This window comes from Ailuropoda melanoleuca, chromosome 14 (assembly GCF_002007445.2).
Source record: "Ailuropoda melanoleuca isolate Jingjing chromosome 14, ASM200744v2, whole genome shotgun sequence".
NCBI classification, from domain to species: Eukaryota; Metazoa; Chordata; class Mammalia; order Carnivora; family Ursidae; genus Ailuropoda; species Ailuropoda melanoleuca.
The window spans coordinates 106569358-106592592 of NC_048231.1; the positions used below are offsets into that span (position 1 = coordinate 106569358).

At 53.6% G+C, this 23235-nt stretch overlaps 1 protein-coding gene and 1 long non-coding RNA gene across 2 annotated transcripts in view; one reads left to right on the top strand and one right to left on the bottom strand.

The window, feature by feature from the left end:
- Nucleotides 1-3756, top strand: part of LOC105238131 — a 10969-nt gene extending 7213 nt beyond the window's left edge. Inside the window, exons 2-3 of the long non-coding RNA XR_004620209.1 lie at nucleotides 592-686; nucleotides 3622-3756. This is a non-coding gene — a long non-coding RNA (uncharacterized LOC105238131). The remainder of the gene's footprint in view (nucleotides 1-591; nucleotides 687-3621) is intronic.
- Nucleotides 1-23235, bottom strand: part of PARD6G (par-6 family cell polarity regulator gamma) — a 91227-nt gene that overhangs the window by 25106 nt on the left and 42886 nt on the right. The gene's annotated exons all lie outside the window — the stretch shown is intronic.

The following is a 23235-nucleotide window of genomic DNA, read 5'->3' on the forward strand; positions in this document are numbered from 1 at the left end:
GGGTTGGGAGGGAAGGAGGGGGAGGGAATAGGGGAGGAGGAATGAGGGATGGAAGGATGGGAAGGGGGGTTGGGAGGGACAGGAGGGGAGAGGACAACAGATTTTTCAGTCTGGCTGTGACAGGACCCACACCACAGGGAGGACCGTAAACAGCCATCGGCACAGCGGCGTGTGAAAATGCATCTTCCAGTCTCAGCTTGTCCAAGGGTAGTTAAGACCAAACAGTTCCCCTTTCCATAATTAAACAAACATGCAGACACAAAAAATACTCTGGAAGAACTGCATCACTAGATCAAAAAACAAGTCAGAACAAGATTTTATTCTTAAAGATACCGGAAATGTCAACATTTTAACGTCTGGCACCTAAGTTGCAAAACAAAACGTGCGGCACATTACAAAGGAATCCAGGATCCCCAGCGGTGTTCTCTCCCCAGAGGTTGTCTCCAGGCTGTGGGGCCTGAGACTCAATTACCCCCAACCCACACTGCACTCCAGGGAACCGTCTTGTGGAAGGAAGCTGGGGGGGCTCCTAGGGTTGGGGTCCACTGCCAGAGGCTCGGCCCTGCCCACCAGCAGTCTCCTCTCCCGCAGCCCCCCACCCCCGGCTGCCAGAGGTGCTGCGTCCACACGTTCCACCAAAAGGCTAATGTGCTCCAGCATCCGCTGCCCTGAGGTCATCACCGAAGGTAAATATGCGTTTCAGTCCTTTACAAGAAGGGGCCCAGTGTGCACAGCTTTGGGGCATGACATCACATGACAGACACAGAAGGTTCCCATCCCTTGGCACCTGCTACCCTTGTCTGCACAGCCACAGGATTCTGCATGGACACTCAGCATGTGTCAGTCTGTCTGCTACTTAGCCCATCAGGGAAAGCGCTGGTAGTTCTGGGTCACCAAGGACCACCTGTGGGACGAAGGGAGATGGATCCACGATGAGGACAGGGCGGACCGCGTGGGCATCAGGAGGCCTGGAAGGACAGTGCCCAGAGGCAGGGGCCTGAGGTCACCCACAGAGCTCGCTGGAGGTGGGGCCCCTTCTCGGTGAGCTACCGTGTCCCACGGTGGAGAGGGTGCCTGGGTCCCTGGACAGTGGTCCCTGAACTTGCCTTTTGGGGCTTTTACTTCTCAAATTACAAGATCTGGGGATGCCTGGGTGGCTCAGTCGGTTAAACATCTGCTTTCAGCTCAGGTCATGATCTCAGGGTCCTGGGATCAAGTCCCACATTAGGCTCCCTGCTAAGCAAGGAGCCTGCTTCTCCCTCTGCCTGCTGTTCCCCCTGCTTGTGCACTCTCTCTGACAAATAAATATTTAAAAAAAAAATTACAAGATCTGATTTTAACCAGCACAGAGGATCTTCTAAACTTGTTTTCTGTTTGCAGTCACTCTTTTTTCTCCTTCCTTCCCTCTCTCCCCCCCACCATCCCCCCCAAATTCTTCGGCCTTTTTCCCCCAGCCCCCGCTGACCTGCCTGTCTTGCCTCCTGGGCACCTTCCAGATAGGCTCTCCTGGTCCCGTCAGTTCCTCTCACCCAGAAGCTGGTTCCGGGTTGACAAAGGTGCACAGGGTGGTCAGTAGGGCGTGGTCCCGAGCAATCCCCTTTTCCTGCCGCAGGACCCACTCCTCAGCCCTGGAAGGGGTGGCGCTGGACAGACAGGGCTGCTGACTCCGCCCAGCTCATGAGCATCTCTGCCCCCAACCCCGGCAGTGAGAGGACAAGCACTCTCAGGGCAGCTGTGATGTCCTCCTCAGAAGCCGTCAGAGAGCAAGTGGCTGCTGATATCTATGGGTCTACCCATATCTATGGGTCTACCCTTCTGTGTAAACTGTGTCATTAAATCTTTAGCTATTACTAGCAGTTCTAATGTACTGGTGACCGTCTCACGGTGGACGGGAGCCCTGGGTCCTCTACATGCCTAGTGGGTGGCTGGGTAGAAGGATGCCAAGTGGTGCTCAGTAGGGAACGCCCTGGCAGGTGGGCTGGGACACACCTGTCTGCCATGGAGCCGAAGGGTACCTGACAACGGGCTGGGACCCAGGTGTGCTGCGGGAAGGGGAGGCAGCGACCCCGTTGTCACAAAGTCCAAACCCACCACTGAGGTCGCCAGTTCTGGAGCCCTCCTTCCCACTCACTTTAAAACATATTCTTTCAAAATAAACTCTCCTCATGGGAGATTTCAGGGAGCCTGGGAGTTGATAACAAGCTTTCCTTCTGACAAAAGAACAAACCCCACAAAATACTAGTTTTCACCTAGGCAGCATTTTCTGTAACTTTCAAGAACACTTTATTTCTACTACAACATGAAGAAATGGAAGGCTAGGGCATGAAATTCTTGGCTTCAGGGTCCTGTTTCTGGAATGTTCACCCCACCCCCAAGCCCAGGACAAGGAGACACAGGGAAGGAAGGGGCAAAATAGAGCTTAAACTTTCACTGAGAGCATTTAAAAAGCATCTTGTTTTGGTTCTGATTCTCTATTATTTCCCTCTATTAAAAAAATTAACTCAAATGATCCACATTTACAATGGAGGAAAACGGAAGCGAAAATGAATTAAAAAATCTAAACAGCTGCAACCCTCTGAGGTTCCCACCGTCAGCATTTCCCTCCATCTCCTCACTGCTGGGATCCTCGCGGGAAGATCACGCCATGCTCCCCAGCACCCCCCTCCCAGTTCCCTGCCGGTCAGCACGCAGTTCCACCCTCCCCAAGAAGACCTCTGTGGCAGAGGACACGCAGGCCCCTCCCCGCCCCGGCCCGCGTGGGAGGTCAGCACAGAACCAGAGTGGTCTGGGACACAGGCACCTGCCCAGCCCTTTACATCACTAGCCCATATGAGTTCCTGTGCACCTGCCTTAAAGCTTTACTCCATCGAGATAAAATTCATTAACATGAAACTCACCATTTACACTATTTTAAAGTGTATGAGTCAATGGTTTTTAGTGTATGTATCTATGTGTCTATATACACACACACCCATATATATATATATGAAAATAAATTCATTTTTAGAGAGGGAGAGAGAGAGAGGATGCGTGTGTGGGGTGGGGAGGGGCAGAGGGAGAGAGAGAATCTCAAGCACACTCCCCTGCACGCACAGCTCAACACAGCACCTGATCCCAGGATTCCAAGGTCATGAGCTGAGCCAAAATCAAGAGTCAGATGTCCAACCAGCTGAGTCGCCCAGGGGCGCCCCAGGGGTGTTTAGTATATGAACAATGTTGTGGGACCATCACAATGATCTAATTCCAAATCATTTCTATCAACCCTAGAAGAAACCCACATGTTACGATGCCCCCTTCCCTCCATCCTTGAGCAAATACCGATCTACTTTGTGTCTCTATAGCTTTGCCATTTCCGATTATTCCACATAAGTGGAAGCCTTTTGCGTCTGACTTCTCACTCAGCGTGATGTCCCCAGGGCTCCGTGACATCGTAGTGGGTGACAGCCTCCTGGGCTGACTGAGAGATCTTGCTGGGTGGACAGGCCACACTGTTTATCCACATGTCCCTGGTGGACTGGGTGTTCCCACTTCTGGCGACTGTGGATAATGCTGCCTGGACATTGGCATAACATACAAGCTTCTGTGTGCATATGTGATCATGTCTCTCGGGTGTATCCCTAGGAGTGGAGTCACTGGGCCAGACGGTAGCTCCGTGTTTAAGGTCTGAAGAAACCCCGAACTGTCCTCCACACTGGCTACGCCGTCTCATCTCCCACCGACCAGCACCGTCTGAGGATTTCCTCACATCTGCTGTCTTTCACCTTTTCTTGTGCTTTTGGGCCATTTGTATGGCTTCTTTGGAGAAATGTCTATCCAGATCCTTTGCCCATTTTCATCTGGGCTGCCTTTTTATACTGATGTGAGTATTCTTTATATGTTCTAGATATAAATCTCTTACATATGACTTGAAAATACCTTCCTCTATTCTGCTGGTTTTCATTTTCTTGACGGTATCTTTTGACACGAAAGTTTTAAATTCTGATGAAATCCATTTTATCTATTTTTTGTCGTTTTTGGTGTCATATTTAGGAAACCATCACCTAATCCAAGGTCATGGCCCTGTTTGTTCCCCAGGTCATTTCTAAGCAAAGTGGCTAAGGCCCTGGTTCAAACCAACAGGAATGGAAATAACACCATGTGCTTGGGCTCTGGTCTTACGGGCTCTTTCTGTCTGCCCCAGAGAGGAGGTCCAACCCCAGATACCAGGCGTTTATAGAAGTTGTCCAGAACCAGCATGATGTAAAAATGAACCAATCAGCTATGCAGTGTGCGAAATCCTAATTTAAGGAATTAAGTCCCACTGAGCTCAGCTACCAGTTTCCTCAAATTCACATGAATGTGATGTGTGCCAGGAAATGCGTTGCTCTGGCATGCTGGGAAAGTCTATCATGGAGGAAAGTAGAAAATGCAGACCAGACCAGCAAGAACCAGACCTTCCTGGAAAGGTGGCCAGGCCCTGGTAGACACCACCAGCAAAAGGGGGAGAAAGTGGGGCACCGGGGTGGCTCAGTCGGTGAAGTGACTGCCTTCGGTTCAGGTCAGGATCCCAGGTTCCTGGGATCAAGTCCCTCATTGGGCTCCCTGCTCAGTCGGGAGCCTGCTTCTCCCTCTGACCCTCCCCCCTTGCTCATGCTCTCTCTCAAATAAATAAAACTTAAAAAAAAAAAGTGGGGGGAGGAAGCACAAATGAAAGTTTGTTTGTTTGCTTTCCCTGCTAAAAGTTTCCTCAAATCTTTCTGGAAAGCATCTCAAAGTAAAAATGAAGTCAGGTCTGAAATACCTTGCTATGTCTCCATTTTGGGGGGGCTTTTGGACTTTCAAAGCCCCTGCTGAGGGCTGCTAGGGCTCCTGTGCCCTCAGTCCTGGGCAGCTCCTGACACCCTCTGTTGATTTCAGGGTCCCAGTTACTGATGTGACCACGGAGGTGGGTGACAAGTGCATCACCGAACCTGATTCTCTGTTTCACAGCTTCAGGATACAGGGAAAAGCCCAGCCCACGGTCCAGCCCTGTTAGCCGAGGGCGTGTTATCCGCCCTTCCTGAGCCCTGCCCACAACTGGGTACGATGCTAGCCCGAAACACAAAGAGGCCTGCACACACTAGGCCTGGAGGAAGTTCACTGCCTCAGCCGTCCTCAGACCTGCTGTGTCTGCTCGGCCTTCTGCCAGGGTGCGCCCCTCAAGCTGGGCAACCCCGAGGTCCACAGACAAGGGGCAGACTCAGTGGGTCAGCCAGCCACTCCTGGGTGCCTTTCCTGAGGCCCCCATGGGCCACATTGCTGAGAACACCCCTTCCTGAAAGCTGGTCCCAGACAAGAGCTTCCCACCCTTTTCCTCCTGGGTCCTCTGGGCCCTTGGAGCCAGTGACAGCCTCCATCGACAGAGGGGACACTGACACTAGAGGCCACAAGCACCCAGGCACAGGACACGAGGAAGACCTGCTCCTCTGCTAAAGTGAAGACATCACTGCAAAAACCCCAGATCTTCCGCTCGTTTGTTTACTCATGTTCTCACTCATTTAAACAATATGCAGGTGGAGTGCTCAATGCCATGTGTTGGGGGCAGAATGGATCAAGTGGATTAATAAACAAGAGAGAAAGAAAACGCCCCTGTAATCCTGCCCCTATCACATCACAGTCTGTAATCCTGCCCCCATCACAGTCTGTAATCCAGCCCCCATCACATCACAGTCTGTAATCCTGCACCCATCACATCACAGTCTGTAATCCTGCCCCCATCACATCACAGTCTGTAATCCAGCCCCCATCACATCACAGTCTGTAATCCTGCCCCCATCACATCAGTCTGTAATCCGGCTCCTAACACAGTCTGTAATCCGGCCCCCATCACATCACAGTCTGTAATCTGGGCCCCATCACATCACAGTCTGTAATCCTGCCCCCATCACATCACAGTCTGTAATCCTGCCCCCATCACATCACAGTCTGTAATCCTGCCCCCATCACATCACAGTCTGTAATCCTGCCCCCATCACATCACAGTCTGTAATCCTGCCCCCATCACATCACAGTCTGTAATCCTGCCCCCATCACATCACAGTCTGTAATCCTGCCCCCATCACATCACAGTCTGTAATCCTGCCCCCATCACATCACAGTCTGTAATCCTGCCCCCATCACATCACAGTCTGTAATCCTGCCCCCATCACATCACAGTCTGTAATCCTGCCCCCATCACATCACAGTCTGTAATCCTGCCCCCATCACATCACAGTCTGTAATCCTGCCCCCATCACATCACAGTCTGTAATCCTGCCCCCATCACATCACAGTCTGAAATCCTGCCCCCATCACATCACAGTCTGTAATCCGGCCCCCATCACACCACAGTCTGTAATCCTGCCGCCATCACATCACAGTCTGTAATCCGGCCCCCATCACACCACAGTCTGTAATCCTGCCCCCATCACATCACAGTCTGTAATCCAGCCCCCATCACATCACAGTCTGTAATCCTGCCCCCATCACATCACAGTCTGTAATCCTGCCCCCATCACATCACAGTCTGTAATCCTGCCCCCATCACATCACAGTCTGTAATCCTGCCCCCATCACATCACAGTCTGTAATCCTGCCCCCATCACATCACAGTCTGTAATCCTGCCCCCATCACATCACAGTCTGTAATCCTGCCCCCATCACATCACAGTCTGTAATCCTGCCCCCATCACATCACAGTCTGTAATCCTGCCCCCATCACATCACAGTCTGTAATCCTGCCCCCATCACATCACAGTCTGTAATCCTGCCCCCATCACATCACAGTCTGTAATCCTGCCCCCATCACATCACAGTCTGTAATCCTGCCCCCATCACATCACAGTCTGTAATCCTGCCCCCATCACATCACAGTCTGTAATCCTGCCCCCATCACATCACAGTCTGTAATCCTGCCCCCATCACATCACAGTCTGTAATCCTGCCCCCATCACATCACAGTCTGTAATCCTGCCCCCATCACATCACAGTCTGTAATCCTGCCCCCATCACATCACAGTCTGTAATCCTGCCCCCATCACATCACAGTCTGTAATCCTGCCCCCATCACATCACAGTCTGTAATCCTGCCCCCATCACATCACAGTCTGTAATCCTGCCCCCATCACATCACAGTCTGTAATCCTGCCCCCATCACATCACAGTCTGTAATCCTGCCCCCATCACATCACAGTCTGTAATCCTGCCCCCATCACATCACAGTCTGTAATCCTGCCCCCATCACATCACAGTCTGTAATCCTGCCCCCATCACATCACAGTCTGAAATCCTGCCCCCATCACATCACAGTCTGTAATCCTGCCCCCATCACATCAGTCTGTAATCCGGCTCCTAACACAGTCTGTAATCCGGCCCCCATCACATCACAGTCTGTAATCTGGGCCCCATCACATCACAGTCTGTAATCCGGCCCCCATCACAGTCTGTAATCCTGCCCCCATCACATCACAGTCTGTAATCCTGCCCCCATCACATCACAGTCTGTAATCCTGCCCCCATCACATCACAGTCTGAAATCCTGCCCCCATCACATCACAGTCTGTAATCCGGCCCCCATCACATCAGTCTGTAATCCGGGCCCCATCACATCACAGTCTGTTCCGGCCCCCATCACAGTCTGCAATCCTGCCCCCATCACATCACAGTCTGTAATCCTGCCCCCATCACATCACAGTCTGTAATCCTGCCCCCATCACATCACAGTCTGAAATCCTGCCCCCATCACATCACAGTCTGTAATCCGGCCCCCATCACATCAGTCTGTAATCCGGGCCCCATCACATCACAGTCTGTTCCGGCCCCCATCACAGTCTGCAATCCTGCCCCCATCACATCACAGTCTGTAATCCTGCCCCCATCACATCACAGTCTGTAATCCTGCCCCCATCACATCACAGTCTGAAATCCTGCCCCCATCACATCACAGTCTGTAATCCGGCCCCCATCACATCAGTCTGTAATCCGGGCCCCATCACATCACAGTCTGTTCCGGCCCCCATCACAGTCTGCAATCCTGCCCCCATCACATCACAGTCTGTAATCCTGCCCCCATCACATCACAGTCTGTAATCCTGCCCCCATCACATCACAGTCTGAAATCCTGCCCCCATCACATCACAGTCTGTAATCCGGCCCCCATCACATCAGTCTGTAATCCGGGCCCCATCACATCACAGTCTGTTCCGGCCCCCATCACAGTCTGCAATCCGGCCCCCATCACATCACAGTCTGTAATCCTGCCCCCATCACATCATAGTCTGTAATCTGGCCCCCATCACAGTCTGTAATCCAGCCCCCATCATAGTCGGTGCCCGTTTCCTCAGACTGTTCCGTGCAAGGAGGCGTGTGTCTGTAGTCAGGTTCTCAGAGAAACAGGACCAAGGGCATGGATATGGCACATGGGAAGCACAGCTTCATTTTGGGAACTGGCTCAGAGAGTCACCGGGGGTGAGCTGGAGAACCAGGGCAGATGCTGGTGAGATTCAGTCCAAGTCTGAAGGCTTGAGGACCAGGAGCTCTGACGTCTGAAGGGAGGAGAAGATGGTTGGTCCAGCTCAAGGAGAGACAGAAAAATCGGATGTCCACCCACAGGGGAGGACATCTCTCCACTGGGTCCATGATCCACATGCTGGCCTGTTCTGGAGACGCCCTCACAGACACGCCCTGCCGAGAGGGGCTCTGGTCAGGGGGATGGCACTCCTCGTCCCCCTGTGAGGACTGGGAGCGCCCCTGACCCCATTTCACCTCAATTACCTCCTAAAGACCCTGACACTGGGCTAGGGCTTCATCGTGTGGGTCTGGGGTGCAGCGCCATCCACAGCATGCTGGCAGCTCACAGCTTGCTCCTTTAATCTGCTGTCTGCCCAGGACAGACCCCTCTTAACTCTGTAATGGTTTCAAGGGCATTCAGAAAGGATGTGCCTGTTTGTCCATTTGACCCCTAAAACCACTCTGCAATGAGAACCCATGTGTACCTATTAGTCGGAATGCTGAGCTGTGAGCCGCTCCCAAGCCTGTTTCTGTGAAGGCTCCGCAGGCCGTGTATCGGACTCCAGTGACCCCACTGCCCACCAGCAACCCGCTGTGATGTGTTCTGGTGAGAGGACAGTAAATCCCAACAGGCTTCCTGGAGGAGATGCTCTGGAAGGACTGGTTTGTTGTTTAGGCTGAGGGTCTGTGAGGAGGAAGGGCCTAGAACGTGGAGGAGATGACAGGAGCCACACGTCCTGACAAAGACAGGAGGTCGGGGAAGGTCAGAAGGGATGTGGGGGCCTAAGGGACACTTCTTATAACTGCCGGAACTCATGTTTTACCTGGAAAGAATCTATAACAGAGAAAAGTATGGGAAACAGGAGGGAATGATGGCTGAAGGGATCGGAGAAGCAGGATATCAGAGCAGGTACCTGCCCAGGCTTAAAGTGTGTGCAGCAGTCATCAAAAAAAATGAGATCTTCCATCTGCAACGATGTGGACGGAACGACAGGGTACTGTGCTAAGTGAAATAAGTCAGAGAGAGACAATTATCATATGATCTCACTCATTTGTCGCATTTAAGAAACAAAACAGAGGATCATAGGGGAAGGGAAGGAAAAATAAGATGAAATCAGAGGGAGACAAACCATAAGAGACTCTTAATCATAGGAAACAAACTGAGGGTTGCTGGAGGGGAGGGGGTGGGGAGATGGGGTAACTGGGTGATGGGCATTAAGGAGGGCATGTGACGGAATGAGCACTGGGTGTTATGTAAGACTGATGGATCACAGACCCCTACCTCTGAAACTAATAATACATTATATGTTAATTAATTGAACTTAAATTTAAAAATGCAAAAAAAAAAAAGTCTTTAGGTATCCCTAAGAGTGGGGGCTGGTTGCCAGTGAAGCCAACCATGTGATTAGAAGGTTGGGACTCCTCCCAACCCCTGCCCAGCGAAGGCAACAGGCCTGGAGATGGAGTATAATTACCAATGGCTGGTGATTTAATCAATAAAAAAATAAAGTGTGTGCATAAATGCATCACATTTTTCCTAATGTCTCCACCTGGAAAAATTCAACACACTGAGAAGACACTCATGGACACACCGATACATTAAGTCTGAACATAGAAAATGTGAGAATTTTTCAGAACCAGTCATCCTACTTATTAAGTGTATTTCCTACTCCCATCAAAACCGAGAACAAAAATGCCCCAAAGCCCCAAACCATAGAAACAGCAGCTGCTCTGGGCTCCCAGTGGCATGCAGGCCCTGGCCCGGAGAAGAGGGCATGTTACAGTGACCTGGGGTGGGAGGACGCGGGAGTGGAGACTGGCAGGAGATACGGGAATTCATAAAAGCACAGGCCAGCCTCACAGGCTTCTCCTGCTGACACTGCCCCTTGGAAGGCAGATCCCACACACGGGGGGGAGCCAGGCCCCAGAGCAGCTCCACGGGCGGGAGTGAGTGTCGACAGGTGTCACACACCGGCCATGGGCGAACCGTTATCTGAGTGAGCAGCCCTTCACTGGGCCCCAAAAGTGCCGGAAATAAGCACAGGCTACATCCCAGTCCAGTGAAACAGTGTGTTTTGCCTCAGACGTAAACAGTGACTTTTCTGTTTGATCACCAGGTAGTGCTGAGATCGGCCCCCACACAGCCGAGCGTGAGTGAGGTGCGGAGATCTGAACGAGGTGAACAGGCAGCATCAACTTGTCACATGGAACTGGGCCAAGTACCCAGGGATCTCTGCGTTATTTCTGACAACTGCAATCATCTCAGTAAACCCCCCCCCCCCACCCAGCGGAGCACCTGGGCCTGCCCAGGGATCGGGGTGGTGAAGCCACCTCCGTGAGCTCTGTGGTCTCTCAGGGTCCCACCGGTCCCTTGGGCTGCACGCTGGCAGGAGGACTTCTCGAGAGCCTTTTGTTCTTGTGAAACTGGTAAGCCCACATGCTGATTCCTCACTTGCCCTACAGGCTGGCCCTTGGGCCGCCCCTCCCACAACAGGCACACACAGGCTCCTGGGTCATCTCTGCTCTGGGAGGGTGGGGCTCTCAGTCGGCAGAAGCCGGGCACGACCCTCTGGTCATGCCCTTCTGGAAAACCAAAGGGTCTTTATCTCCAGGGTGCACGTGGCAGAAAACAAAAGTCAGTCTTGGAGAGGGGTCTGTGGGAAGAAGCAGGGGGCTAGCTTTTCTGTGCTGCTCAAAAGGGACGTGGATCTAAGACAAAAGGGGTGAGGGGCGCTGTTTCCAGAGCCTCTCGGGCATCCAACATGATTTCCTTCAGGGTCTTTCCCTGAGCCATGCTGTCAACCCTGAGAACCAGGCAGCCTCTTCTCTCCTTGTCTTCGGCCCCATCCCTTCCTAATTTCCCAACAGCCTTAAGGGCTTACACCACTTGCCCCTCCTGCTGGGAAGCAGTGGATGAGCGAGAAGCAAGAAGGAAGAATCCAATCTGGGCGGACCATTCATTAAGAACGTGCAGAGTCAAGGGAAAGAGTCAACCACCCAATTTCCTACATTTTTGCAGAAGCCACAAAGGGGAGCTGATTACAAAGCCCCAGCTGGAACTGGCCATTCCTGCCTCAAGCCCATGTGGGCGAACGTATCTCCAAGCCTCGAGGCATCCAGCCCACAAGCCTCTAGAAGGGAGGGCCTGGAAAGATGACTATAGGCATGTTTTTTTTTAACTAGAGGGGAACGTTTTTACTTGGTAATCCCTGGGAGCTGAAATCACTCAGGTGTGTCTCAGGGAAGCAGCCGTAGACACACAGCGAGGCTGGGGCAGGATGATATCATCCATGCACAAGCCTCAAACTGCACCAACACGCCCCCACCCACTTGGCCCGGCGCGGGGAAAATTCCTGTTCTTGCCAGGGCTGTGACCTGCGGTGGGCAGGTCGTACCCCCCAACACCCCTGCAGAGGACGGGCAGGAGCCGAGTCCCCAGAGATGCCACACTTCCCCTCCCCTGTCTGGCTCTGGAGTCTCCTCCTCCCGCCTCTGGGCCTCCGCAAATGCTCAGCTGCTGTGCCAGCCATGGTTCCCGGCAGGACTTGGGTCAAAGGGGGAAAAGCCAGCCAGCAGCTGGGAGTGGAGCTGTGGTGTGGCCAGGGATGAGCTCAGGGCACCCCAATGGCTTGGGGTTCGCCGCTGCCCCAGCCCCGTAGGGCTGTCTCTGCACACTGCTTCCCCCCCAAGGCAGCGCCTTCTCACTGGATAAGAGAGCTCAGGGACAAACACCTGCGTGATTCCCTTGCGTGTTTAAGGGCTGCCCTTGAACCCTGATGGTCTTGTTACCATGAGGCGTCCGTGGTAAGGCACCTGCCAAGCCCAGATACTGTCCTGTTGAGCAAATGGTTGGGACAGCACAAATTCCCAAATGATCCTGCAGATGGTTATGTTTTAGTTAGGAACACAGCTCTAACATAGATGCTCCCACAGCTGGACATGGAGGCAGGGTTCCTGGCCCCCGGCTAACGACTCTGGGAGAGACAAACAAGGGCTGGTCTGGCTGGGCCTCTCCCCATGGATGCAGGCAGATGTCGGGCCACAGTGCCCACTGTGACTCTGGCAGGGATAAAAGTCATGCTCGAGAGAAGCGAGAGCCCAGTGACCGCGCATAAAGGACACAAAGGCCCAGCCTCGTGGCCCCACAGTCAGGCCTCCGAGCCTGCTCTGCTCTGGGAGGTACAGTCCTGGCTGATCTGCTGGCCTCCCACTCCTGTGCAGGGAGTTCCTGGCAGAGTGCGGGGCGGAACAACAGGGAGGCACAGGCAGCAAGCTGACATGCAGCGCTCTGCTCTCTACCTGGGGCAGTGGGGCTCTCACCCCACGTGGCCTCCCCAGGAGTCCAGAGAGTGGGAGGGACCCCTGCACCACAGTGTGCTCCCTGGCCACCCTGGCATGGCTGGGCGCTCTTTGGAAACACGGACGCCGGGCCCTATGGACACTGATCTAGCCAGGCTCTGGGTGGGCCCAGGACTTAGTGTCCTATTCTCCTCAAGCTTCCCTGTTAAGTGAACGTGCAACAGAGCTAGGAACCACCCCAGTGGCTGGGGCCTGCGAAGGACCACCTCATTTTTACACCAGTGTGTCCCCATCACACCACAGTGACGGCGTGCTCAGCATGATGGGGACTCCTGAACCCTGTAAGAAGCAAGACTGGTCTAGCTCTGGCCTGTGCCCTCATCATATGTTGCACATGCCTGAGACCAGGGGGCCGGCCTTTCCTGGGGAAGCAAGACCCTCGGCCTGCAAGCCCAGCCCCTTCCTCATCACAGCACAGGAAACAACATGCGGAGAACAGCCACAACTCACCCTAGAGGTTCCCGACCCCAGGGGACACGTGGTGGCGATGGAGACCTCTGTGGCTGTCATAGCAAGGGTGCTGCTGGCATCCCATGGGTGGGGGCCGGGGTGCCCACGGTGCAGAGTTGTGCCTCCTACTGTGTCAGCAGTGCCCAGGGGGCAACGCCTGACGCACATGTTTCCAGCGCAGATGCCGCCGCCCAGAGGCCTGCCTGAAAGCGGAGGAGCAGCCGCTGTGTCACACGAGAGGACAGCGTGGGCCTACAGTGTCTGCGTGAGGTCGGGCCGCTGCGAGGGTGCAGTGCAGGCGGGGCCTTCCGGGTCCTGACCGGGCGGCCCTGCTGGGACCCTATGTGGGCCTTAGTTCTGGGGTACCGTGGTCTCAATGCCTCACACCGGCTGTGTCCTGCACATGCCCGAGAAGGATGGCAGGCCGGGGCTCCAGGAAAGTGGGTGAAATGCTGCCATGAGCACCAGCGAGCCCGTAAGTCACCGGAAGGTCTCCACTACCTCTTCTCTCTGCTCCGAACGTGCAGGCAGGCACACCCCCTTTCCCCAAATTCCACAGTGTCTGACCTGAACCGCATCTGGAGAGCCCTTCTCCTCGCTGCACTCCTGCAGCGTCTCAGGACACTGGTGCTTGGGGGCCCTTCTTCAGCTTGGAAGGGACTGCAGGCCACAAACGGCATGGGCCAGAAGACTGGCCAGGCTCCTGTGGGCACTAGAAATACCAGGTCGTGGGGTGGGGGCCGGGCAAGCAGGCCGCCTGGGGCTGGCTGGCAGCCAGTTCTGTTTCACAGCCCTCATCCCAGGCAGGATGTCCCCATTATAGAGGGGCCGCCGCAAGGCAGACCTGGGACAAGCAGACTTGCGAGCACGGCCAGAGACGGGCAAACCTGGACGCTGTCTGCAGAGGAAGAGCTGGCTCTGGCAGGTGTGTGGCTGTCCTCTGCCCTGGCTGGGTCTCTGGGAACCCCAGTGCACACAGCGGAACACACGGGGCCCGGGGAGGAAGCAGCCTTCAGGACACCCCTGAGCCTGGGCCCTCTACGAGGGTGCACCCCCAGCCATCCTGGGCTCTGACGGGGGACCTGGAGCTCCCACTGAGCCTCCTGGAGAGGTTCCCCTTCTTCCACCTCTGTGTCCTCACCAGGGGTCTGACTAGGGCCCAGGCCCATGGCAGGATGGGACAGAAGGCTGGGCCGTTCTCCTCATTCTGGTGTGGCCTTTACTGGGAGCTGCCTTCTGCTCTTGGTCCTCCCGACAGTCTGGTCTTGCCCCCCCCCTTCCCCCCCGCCGTGTGGAACAAATGCGGGAAGCAGGCCCTGGCTGAGCCATCACAGTCTTGCTTTGCAGGCTGGTCTGTGAAGCTGTCCAGTGCGCTGGACATGTGAAACCAGAGCTGGCCTAGCCTGACAGGACTTGCACTCTTAACAAGGCCATGTGCATGTTGCAGGTGGGAAGCCTGTGTGGAGCCCAGGGCTCTCACACACCTGTATCTGCCGCCCCCATCCTCACCTGTGCTAGGAGGGAAACAGGCAGGGAGTCCTGCCTGCTGCTGGGCTTGTCACCAAAGCATTCAAGGTCCTTCTGCATCCACTGTGTGATGCTGCCTTTGACCCTGCACTGCTGTGTCCCTCTCCCAAAACGCCTGGGCCACCACGGAAGCCTCTGCTAAGGGGCTCAGAGAAACGGCAGGCCTGCTTTCCACTGCCACTTGCACTTGAGTCAGGGGTGACGCCCGAGGAAGGGGTAGTGCGTCCCGCTCAGCTCTGGAACTGCACTTAGAAACTACCAGCTGCCACTGATAATAAACACATTGATTTGTCTGCTAACAGCTCAGGAATCAGTCTTGACACATTTTGATGCCTCAACTTTAAACTTATTTCTAATAACATCTGAAAAGATGCACTAAAAATTAATTCACACTTTAAGGTAATGTTTTTGGCCAACGTGTTCTGAGAACAAACACAGACTACATAAAGACAGCTTTCCCAGGGAAAGATAGGCACTAACCCAACCCTTTTCTCCATCACCTAGAAATCACCTGGGAGGTGATAAGCAACTTTAGTCTACTCTGCAGAAGCTGGAGGCGCCCTGTGCCAAAAAGTTGAAGGCACCTGGCAGCCAACAGAAACCCCTCCGCAGCCTGTGGGCCAGCAGGGTGGGGTCTGTGCAGAGCAGGCGTGGGAGTCCTCCCTGGAGATGGGCCTGCACCCCCACACCCTCCTGCAAGTTCACCAGTGGAAGGAGGCGTCTGCAGGGAAGTCAAGGAGGAAATGAGAGCTGCGGGGGGGCAGAGCCGAGGAGTTTCCGTGAGAGTAGCCATGAATGAGCATGGGGCAAAGCCGCTGTCTTCCCAAAGGTTCCTGCAAAAACTAAAGACAAACAAGGGCCAGCATCCTTCAGACAATTCTCACCGGCCCTGGAGGCACAGGCTGCAGGCTGGGTGTCTGCACGGAGCAGTGCCCCAGAGAAGCCCCACTCACTCACACACCCCGAGATCCTGTGTCTCCATCCCTGTGCTATGAATAACACGCAGGAACCTGCATTCCTCTGCAGACATTCTTTTGGCTTTAGCTCCTGGCCGGTCCCCAGGCCACTAAAGCTGAATTTAGTAAACCAGTCACCATGAGCTTTCTATATCAGAACCAGCCTCGATGACTTCTTACACAACTTTTAAGTAAAAAAGAATCCTCTAAATAAAGCTGAGGTATAAAGTTAAAGTTCTCCGAATCAGGAAGTCAACTCATACGTCCTTGTCTGGCTGAGCGCACGTTCAGTCAGACACAGACTAAAACTCTAACTCCAGGGATGTCAGCACTGCAGAAAGAGCTTGAACTCCTGCTTTTAAGGACTTTTTTGGGTAAATGTTAGTGCTTATAGCTCTGTCTTCCTTGGTCCTTTTTATTTCTCAAACAAGGTGAAATTAAGAACTGGCCCCCAGGGGCATTTAACCCCCGAATAAGAAAGAAACACTAGGTCTTCGACCCGAGGAACCCACAGCGAGTCCCCCTCCAGGCCCGAACAGGACAAGGACGTGGTACTGGAGTTTCTAGCAGGGCAGTCAGCAAAGAAGAGGACAGAAGCAGCACTCAGCTGGGAAAGGGAAGAGTTAAAGTAACCCTCAAGTGGGACCTCTGGGCCACTTGGCAACTCCACATGTACCCTTTTGAGCAACCACCAAAATGAATGGAACCCACATGTCCACACAGAAACATGTTCACACATGTTCACGGCAGCCGAAAGGTGGAACCACCCAAGCGTCCACCAGCTAAGGAATGGGTAAACAGACCGTGGCCCCTCCACGCACGGAACAGTATCCGCCACAGAAAGGAACGCAGCACGGCCACGCGGCTACCCTTGAGGAACACGGTGCAGAGTGAAAGACGCCGTCACAAAAGGCCACATATCGCACGACTCCAGCTATGTGTAATGTCCAGAACAGGCAAACCCACAGACAGAGAGCAGACAAGTGGTTGCAGGGGAGGGATGACAGAATGGGCACCAAGTTTCTTTTTGGGGTGATGAAAAATTCTAAAGCTGACTTTGTTCGTGGTTGTACAATTCTGTGAACATCCTAAAAACCACTGAATTGCACATTTGAAATGGGCGAATTATGTGATACATAAAGTATATCTCAATAAAGTCTTTATTCAAAACACTGTACTGAAAGATAACATGGTCCCTTCCAGGTCTGGGGGAACAACAGGTCCCATGGGCCTGACAGAACTGCAGCCTCAGCAGAATGCCTCTTAGCGGTTGGAGATTTGCCAGTGACCCTCACGTTCCCCGACTTTTCATCTTTTGTCCTTCCCAAGTGGACAACAAACACTGCTGCTGAATTAAACCACACTACCCAGCACACACGGCAGGCTATCCGGGTGCATTCGTGTCTCCATTTCCACACATGCTTCCCGTCCCGGGATGAGGGTCTTGTGGGAGCAGGGAGGGGGCAGGCACCCCAAGACGGAAGCACGGGAAGCCCTGGCTGACGGCAGACCCCTGGTGAGGTGCCATAAATCACAACTGCGCGGGTCTCTAGTGCGTCTCCAAACACAGAGGCCAACCCCTGTGTTGAAGGCTCTTCCTCCTCCTTTGTCCGAACAAACCTGGAGCTCTCAGTCATTCCAGACTGTTCCATCCCAGCTTCTGTACAGGTCTCAGGGGCCACAGTGAGGACAACGGGGTTTGTGGAGGAGACAGCAGTATTTGCAGGGTGATCGCAAACGTCTGTCAGTTTCAGTCCCCGGGAGGACAGGCGCGCGGCAAGACGGACCCCTCGTTAGCGTAACTCCGGTGATGCGTCACAGACACTGAACCTTGCTTCTCAGTAATTTGCCAACAATAGCTCATTACCTCTAGCAGCACATTGATCAGATAAGCAAGTGAGAAGCAAGATGGTCTCCATTCTGTACGAGGCAGAAATCGCGGTGCCGCCATAGGAGTTGACCCACATCCAGGATGAGGGTCAGAAAACAGGAGACCGGCTGTGCCATTGACTCTGCAGCCTCCACTCGAGTGATGCGTGCCGCCTGCCGCCTTGGGCAGCTATGACAGCTGGCGCCCTCCTCACGCCCACGGGGAGAAGCATCCGCTCAGCTGGCGAGACCCTCCCTCCCGGTAGCTGGTGGCTGGGGACCTAACGCCCCTGGGTCGGAACCATTGTCAGGTTCTCTGCGTGAGCAAAGGCACAGCCAAGATCTCAGCAGATGAGCCGTCTGCCAGTACAGCGAAGACAGAGGCTACGCCGAGAAGGTAAACTGGACGACATGGCCGGGCTTGCTCCCAGGGACTTGCTGTCGCTGTCTGTGCTGGGTTTTGGGGCTGCCGGCCTCCGGTGCCTCGGGCACACCACGGACACTCAGAATCTGACACGAGGCTGAGTGTGAGTCTAAATCAGGCCATCTTCTTACCCTCCCAGGTTCTGCTCTGGACTCAAGGAAACGATTCTTTCTGATCTTTTACTAGACAATCACATGGTCTGTGATGAACTGGAGGGTCCCAGGCAGCCTGGACGGCTTCCAGGAACTTACTGGACTAGTAAAAGTCTAGTGAGTGCTGGTTTGCTTTGCTGGTGTAATTAATTGCCTTGAGCCCACAGGTGGCAAAGCCACAGAGTTTCTACTTACAGATCCATTTCGAATGGATTATATCCTCAGAAAGTGTTTTAACTTCTAACACGTTAGGAAGAAGTGATTTAAAAGCGAGTATTGATGAAAGTAAACGAACTTTGTCTTTCCTATCTTGCTAAACTTGGGAGCCAGTTACCTGTCAGGTCATCCTGAAGCAAAATCACTCCAGACACATACCAAAGACCCTGGGTCCCAACAGGACACACACATACACACATGCATGTGCATGCACACACGTGCATGCACACAGAGACGCGTACACACATGGACATACATGTGCACACACACGTACGCACATGCACGAGCACAGATGCACACACGCACACATGTACACACACACGCACACAGATGCATACATACATGTGCACACACACACGTACACACATGCACATGCATGAGCACAGATGCACACACGCACACATGTACACACACGTACGCACATGCACACACGAGCACAGATGCACACACATGTACACACGCATGCACAGATGCATACATGCATGTGCACACACACGAACACACACGCACACACGAGCACAGATGCACACATGCACACACACGTACGCACACACACACACGAGCACAGATGCACACACACGTACACATGCATACACGCACACAGATGCATACACGCACACACACGTACGCACACACGAGCACAGATGNCGCATGCACAGATGCATACATGCATGTGCACACACACGAACACACACGCACACACGAGCACAGATGCACACATGCACACACACGTACGCACACACACACACGAGCACAGATGCANATGCACACACGCACACACACGTACGCACACACGAGCACAGATGCACACACGTACACATGCATACACGCACACAGATGCATACACACATGCACATACATGTGCATGCACGCACACATGCATGGAGACACACACATGCACGCACATGCACGCACACACACGTGGACGCATACACACATAACATGCATGCACGCACACGCACGTACACACACCCTCCAACCCCGGGCAACGGCTCAGTCTCATCTGTAACAGAGAGCTAACAAGTATTTCACTGCAGCTGCTGTTCCTTCACTGTTTTAAAAGTAACATAAAGTGGGACACCTAGGAGGCTCAGCCGCTTAAGTATCTGACCTTGGTTTCAGCTCAGGTCGTGATCTCAGGGTCATGGGATCGAGCCCCATGTTGGGCTCCTTGCTCAGCACAGAGTCTGCTTNATGCATACACGCACACAGATGCATACACACATGCACATACATGTGCATGCACGCACACATGCATGGAGACACACACATGCACGCACATGCACGCACACACACGTGGACGCATACACACATAACATGCATGCACGCACACGCACGTACACACACCCTCCAACCCCGGGCAACGGCTCAGTCTCATCTGTAACAGAGAGCTAACAAGTATTTCACTGCAGCTGCTGTTCCTTCACTGTTTTAAAAGTAACATAAAGTGGGACACCTAGGAGGCTCAGCCGCTTAAGTATCTGACCTTGGTTTCAGCTCAGGTCGTGATCTCAGGGTCATGGGATCGAGCCCCATGTTGGGCTCCTTGCTCAGCACAGAGTCTGCTTGGGATTGTCTCTCTCCCTCTCTCTCTGCCCTCCCCCAACTCATGCGCACTCTCTCTCTCAAATAAATAAATAAATAAATAAATAAATAAAAATAAATAAATAAATAAATAAATAAATAAATAAATAAATAAATAAATCTTTAAAAAAAAGTAACAGATGAACATAGGGGGAAAAAAGAGAGAGCCAAACCATAAAACAGACTCTTAACTATAAAGAACACACCGAGGGTTGCTGGAAGGAGGTGGGCAGGGGGATGGGTTAAATGGGTGATGGGCNCCCACTCCCCCTGCTTGTGTTCCCTCTCTCGCTGGCTGTCTCTATCTCTGTCGAATAAATAAATAAAATCTTTAAAAAATAAAAATAAAAAAAAAATTAAAAAAAGTAACATAAAATTTCACCCCATCCTTAAAATTGGCTTCATGGTCAATGTCTTCTCTTCTTTTCTGGTCTTCCACACCAACGTAAAAAATGGAGGAGGAATCGAATTAAGAGTTGTTCTTAGGGCTTCTTCTGTGGACACAGGATGACAGCCCCCAAGTCTACACACCAGGTGCCTCCAGTGAGAGCTCAGTGTGGAAGTGGGCTTCACTGTTCTTGAGTTTTGCTCCAGAGTGGAAGGAACTTTGTCCCATAGATAGGACATAGGATGGGGTGTGTGAGGACTGTGCACATAGGGGGCCCGACCAGCTGTGGCAGGGGTGTGGTTTGCCCTCAGGGGGGTCCTGGGGTGCGTGCACCCCACCTCCTGCACCCACAGCCCCATCCCAACTACTCGAGGGGACCACAGGAAGGGGAAGGAGTGTGGCAGCCGCTGACATGACGTGCCCCGATGTGCCAGGTGCCGTTCTGAGAGGTCTGATGGGTGAAGACCCTGATGTACAGGAGAGATGAACGGAGCTGCTCAGGGCTGCGTGGCTGCTGAGCTGAGAAGCTGGGGCTCACCCTCCTCGTGGTCCCCTCCATGGCTCGACCCAGGAGAGGGAGGACAGGGGTGGCTCCCACGGACCGAGACTCAGAAAAACTCAAGTTCTGGGAGCTGATCTCAGACGACAGACTTCACAAAAAGTACTCAGAAGCAGAAGTGGGTTTCTCGGAGCCAGTCAGGCCCTCCCCACTTAAAGGGTTCCTGCCCCTCCCACGTCTGCACAGCTGTTTCATCCTATGTCCCTGATCCAGACTCAGGAACCACGGAGAAGTGGGTGTGCGTGCTCCCACGGCCTCCAGGGGCCCAGCTATGACCGGCACATGGAGCTGGTGTCCCCCAGCCTGGCTGGGACACCTTCTGACACCCAGAACTGATGGTCTACGCACCTGCTCTGACACCCTCTCAAGCTTTGTTCCAAGCAGGGCAGGTAAGGAGCCACTGGCTCTGCCTTAGTCTGCGGTCCGCGCACGGCATGCCCCACGGTGAGCTATAACCAAGAGCATGGTCTCGCCTCAGCAGGCCCACCCAACTGTGCTGGGGGCTGAAGTGGCTCAGGTCCTGCCCCCCCCCCTCCAAGAAGGAGCACCCTCTGTTTTCCAAATCTTGTTTGTGGTGTAGGAGAAAGGAGCTGGGAAAACAGAGAGGAAATGAGAAACCCCAATTTCCAATGAAATGGCAGGACCAACTTCCCACGGCCTCTCGGGAGCCTGTCTCAGGAGAAGGCTGGCGTCCGTGCCGGTTGCTCTGTGCTGGGATTGCCAGGGCAGAGAGCCAGCTTGTCTGACATGCGTCCAGGCCTGGTGGGGCTGCCCCAGGAGTCAGGGCTGAGTGCAATCGCTGCAGCTATGTATCCCCAGTTCACGGGGGGCTCCTGAACACGGAGCGGTTTCAGGCGTTCAGCTAAGGCTGCACCAAGTCAGAGATCAGAGGAGGTGCTCACCGGCTCTGCCTTCTCTGAGGTGTTACTTAAAGCCTCGCAGGGTCACTGGCACCTCCAAGGAGGAGCTGGACCATCCACGTGTCTGCCCTCCTGGCCCTGGCTGTGCTTCAGCCTGTACTTACCGGACATTATGGCAGTTACCAGAGAGGACGACTGTAATCGAAACAGCCGAGAATAGCTGCTGGCAGGGAAGCCCATACTTAGAGCAGACCTCCTTCTGTGCTTCTCATGGCTGGTGTTCAACAGTCTGGGCTTGGCTGGCGCGCCGGACCAACCACCCTCCTTCCTTTCAAAGAGGATGGCAGGAGCCCCAGAGAGGCCTGTGGCTGAAGCCCCTTCCTGACTCCACCAAGGGCCCCAGCCCTGCAGGAGCAGCCCTTCCTACGTAGAGGGTCACTGGGCTAATGCCTCCTTTCCTCTGAGCCCACCCAGAAGACCCCAATTCCTGTTGTCTTCCATCCCTGCGCATGAATACCAGCGAGAGCCCCACCCCCCCAGGGCACCCTTTCCTACACCGTGCTCAGGGGTAGGGTTAGGTGCCCCTGCCCTCTCTCCTGAAGAGACACAGCTTCCCAGGGGTCCCCTCCATTCCAGGGTTCCCTTCTCACCTCTGTCTCCTTCTGGAGGGAGGGGGCAAAGTGCCAAGAATTCAACTCGTGTTAAATGACTGGACGGAGGCTCCAAGCCAAACGCAATGCTGCTTCAAGAAGACGTTTTAAACAGCTGGACGGAGACATCACTCGGTATGTGATTTATCTAGCCCAGTGAGCAGCTGAATGTGTGCAAACCAACAGTTTCTGGTGCGTTCCAGCACCACTACCGCCGAATTCCAGAACATTTCTTCACCCAGAAAGAAACCCCAAACCCAAAGCCACTCTCCACCTCCACTCAAGGTTGTGATTTTTGTGATTTCGTTTAGTTTATGTACCTAGAGCCTATTTATGCAAATACCAGCAAATGGGAACACAGATTCTCATCCTCTCATTCCACTACAGAGGGCAATGGAGCGCACACACTGTTCTGTATCCAGTGTTTTCCACTTAATATGTCTTGAAGACCCTGGCTTTTAAGAACCAACATGTCATCCTCTCAGCATTTCTAAGCTGCCGCCCAGCACAGCAACAACCATCTAGGGCAGGAAAGTCCTGTCCAGTGGGGTCATCCATGGTGGGCAGAGTGCTGCGGGCTGAGAACCACAACACGCATCCGCCTACCATCCAGATGTCTCTGTCCATGGGGATTTGCTGTCCTAGGCCACCGCCTGACGTTTCTGCCTCAGGCGAAAGGAAATGCTAACCTGTGTGCTGTTTGGTCTCCACACCGAGGGCTCTCCCTCATCCACAA